At 42.6% G+C, this 3,764-nt stretch overlaps 1 pseudogene; it reads left to right on the forward strand.

Annotated features, from left to right (window-relative positions):
- The first annotated feature begins 1,124 nt into the window (after window positions 1-1,124).
- On the forward strand, window positions 1,125-3,315 carry LOC100958313 (annotated as a pseudogene).
- The last annotated feature ends 449 nt before the right edge of the window (window positions 3,316-3,764 follow it).

The following is a 3,764-nucleotide window of genomic DNA, read 5'->3' on the forward strand; positions in this document are numbered from 1 at the left end:
TTTTTTTTTTTTTTGGTTGCAGCCATTATTGTTGTTTGGCAGGCCCGGGCTGGATTCGAACCCACCACCTTAGGTATATGTGGCTGGCGCCTTAGCCGCTTGAGCCACAGGCACTGAGCCACTTTCACTACTTCTATTTAACATAGTACTGGAAGTCCTCACAATCAGGCAAGAGAAAGAAATAAAGGGCATCTAAATAGGAAAAGAGGAGGTCAAACTACCCCTTGGGACCAATGATATGACCTTATATCTGGAAAATCATAAATACTACTCCAAGAGACTCCTAGAATTGATAAACAAATTCAGTAAAGTCCCAGGTTACAAAAGTAATGCACACAAATCAGTTACATTTCTATACACTGGTAACAGGCAATCCGAGAATCACACCAAGAACGTAATGCCATTTATTAAAAAAGCAAAAAAAAAAAAAAAATCTAGGAATATACGTAACCAAGAAGGTGAAAGATGTCACAAGAAAAACTGTAAAATACTGATGAAAGAAATAGTTGATGACACAAATCATGCTCACAAGTCGGAAGAGTCAATATTGTTAAAATATCCACACTGCCCCAAGAGATTTACAGATTCAGTGCAATCCCCATCAAAACATCAACATCATTTTCCACAGAACTAGAAAAAACAATCCAGAATTTCATATTGATTCAAAAAAGAGCCCAAATAACCAAAGCAATCCGAAGTAAAAAGAATAAAATTGGAGGTATTACCCTGATTTCGAATTATGCTATAGGCTAAGTAACCAAAACAGCATGGTTCAGGTATAAAAGTAGACAGATAGATCAATGAAACATAATGGATTACCCAGAAACAAAACCAAATACCTAAAATCAACTGATCTTTGACACAGCAGACAAAATAAAATACACTGGGGGAAAAGATGCCCTATTCAACAAATGGCACTAGAAAAATCGGAGAGCCACATGAACAATGAAACTAGATTCCTTTCTTTTACCATACACAAAAATGAACTCAAGACGGATGTAAGACCTGATGTCATTGTTTCAGAGATTAAACTGGGTGGTCCATTATCTAATCAAAACAAAATCAAGAAATAAGAAGCGAAATTTGCTCTAAATGAGAAGGAACAGTGAAAGATACAGAAAAGGATGCCCCTAAAAGAAAATGGTAGCTCCATACCAATAGAAACCAATGAAAATAAGAATATTGAAAGGGATGATAAAAAATTTCAAATACAGGTGGTTGCCAGGCCTGCAGGCCAGTCTGCAGAACGCTAGTGGATGCCTCTGCTGCCATTGCGCCCACCGCCCGTGCCCGGACTACTGCTGCACTCCCAGCTGCATGCCTGCTCAGCCCTGCCAGGTCAGCAGGCCTCAGCAGGTGGTCTGGGCCCTTAAGCCTGCAGGAACAGGACAAGCAGCCATAGCACCCACTTTAGGTCACCTATGCCCGGGTGGGGGTGGATTAGCTGGATAAAGTGCTGATACCCACCCAGGTTTAAAACAGACCCGCCTGCATTACCTGGGAGGGTCTTGATCCAGGAAAACTCTACACCTTGATCCTAACAGACCTGTATGCTCCCAGCGGGAAGGATTCCAAATACAGGCAATGGCACCAATTTCCAGGGGTCAACATGAAGGGCAATGACATCAGGAGATCAGCAGTAGTACACTCCTCTCCAATTATGGGGCTTGGGGCCTCCCAAGGGCACAGGCCTCCACCACTATGTCTGGCTGGTTTATGAGCAGGACAGACCACTGAAGTAGAAGGAGCCCAGTCTCAGCAACTGATCTGGAGCCTGCTGTGGCAAGTTCAATGTGGTGCCCTTCCTACAAAGCTGGAAAGGGGTAGGGAACTCTGAAGTCAAATTCTAGAGGATGCTCCCGCTACCGATTCAGGAATATTTCAGAGAGGTTGTGAGGGTTGGAGAGATTTGGGAGCTAATTGTTTAATTTCTCTGCATCTTCATTTCCTTACTGTAAATAGAGATAAACTCCTGTCCTCCCACCTCCCGATGGTTTGAGGTTCAACTATGATACTGGTACGAGTTCATGCACCACGATGGTGACATGGATTAAATGGAGTTTGAAGATTGCAGGGAAGGGTGGCCAGTGGAAAGTGTGTTCCCACAATAGAGATGCATTCCTCACCATGTGGTCCAGAGTACTGTAACCACCTGATGTCCTTAACGTAGAGCTCAGGGCTATTCCCCATTGGATCTGAAGAGTGGGTCTTACTTTCCCTAGCTCAAGAAGCCTTTCCTGCCAGGGCAGTGGGTGTTGCTGGTACTCTGCTTCCTACTGGGTTTAGGAGAAGTGGGCTTTGTGAGTTTTCAACCCTTACTGTGGTCTCCTGGTTAGGATGAGGAATTGGGTCTTCTCAGGTGAGTTATTTCATACTCTACCTACCAGGCCAATAATTACAGGTTAGAAGCTCTTAGGTTTCTATTTTAGAGCAAGAATCTCTGGCCAACATATGTGCTTAACAGGGTAGTTGACTGATGGACATCAACGTATTTGAAAAAAAATTTTATTTGCTTTGTTTTGATTAGTATATTAATCTTTTTCATTACAAAGCAGCCTATCTCAGCCTCTGCCCAAGCCAATGGTAAAATCTCCTCCAAACTATTTTGATTCATTAATTAAACAAATATCTTTTCCATGTATGCCCGTTATGTTACTGTGTAATAAAGGGTGTTCAGTGTGTCACAAGTGCAGAGAGCAAACATTTGGAGATCAAGGAAGGATTCCTGGCTTGGTGCCTGTAGCTTAGTGGCTAGGATGCCAGCCACATACACCAGAGCTGGCGGGTTCGAACCCAGCCTGGGCCTGCCAAAAAACAATGACAACTACAACCAAAAAATAGCCAGGCATTGTGGTGGGAGCCTGTAATCCCAGCTACTTGGGAGGCTAAGGCAAGAGAATTGCTTGAGCCCAAGAGCTTGAGGTTGCTGTGAACTGTGACACGACGGTACTCTACTGAGGGCGTAGTGAAACTCTGTCTCCAAAAAAAAAAAAAAAAAAAAAGGAAGGATTCCTGGAGGAAATGACTTCTTCTCCAAAATGTCTCTGAATCGATAACAGAAGCATCATCTAGTTGACTGTTTGACTGCCCTCCACTCCTTTCCAGATCATTCTATATGCCCCAGAACCTGTCAAGCAGGCCCTATGTGAGAGGCAATCCCACAATCAATAAGGAGACAGATCAATTGTTCAAAAAGCGTAAAACAATAATCCACTGTTTTCTATGAATTTGACAATAAACCCAGTCCTGAAGGATGAGTAGGAGCAGGCGTGTAAGGAGAGAGGGAAGGATGAGAGTTCCAGTTGGAGGAAAAAACATCAAGTAGCAGGAGAACTGAGATACAATCAGCAGGTGGGACTTGGAGGAGCCCAGCGTGAGGGCAGTGGTAATGGAGAGAGAAGAAACCAGAAAGATGGCCCAGGCCTTGGGGTCAGGTTAAGATGATTGGACTTTATTTATTTATTTTTTTTTTTAGGTGCACCAAACTTTATTTTTCAGAAGGCCAGTGATTTGGAGAACAGTGAGAGTAGACTCTCTAAGACTTCTGTTCTTCCATTTACAAAACCAGTTTTATACATGAAAGTTCAATGAAAAACCATGTTAAGCTTTATCTTAAACACAATAATTGGCATAACTCATGACTACAACATTCCAATTCAAAAGTGAATCTCCTAAATCCTCCTGAAATTACTCATGATGGGCATCTTTAGGGTAGGAGCTAAATTTACAAAACAATGAGAATGGGAGATAGGAGATGAAGGTTA

The sequence above is a fragment of the Otolemur garnettii genome, unplaced genomic scaffold, assembly GCF_000181295.1.
Source record: "Otolemur garnettii isolate 467f Iridium unplaced genomic scaffold, OtoGar3 scaffold00141, whole genome shotgun sequence".
Classification (NCBI taxonomy): domain Eukaryota; kingdom Metazoa; phylum Chordata; class Mammalia; order Primates; family Galagidae; genus Otolemur; species Otolemur garnettii.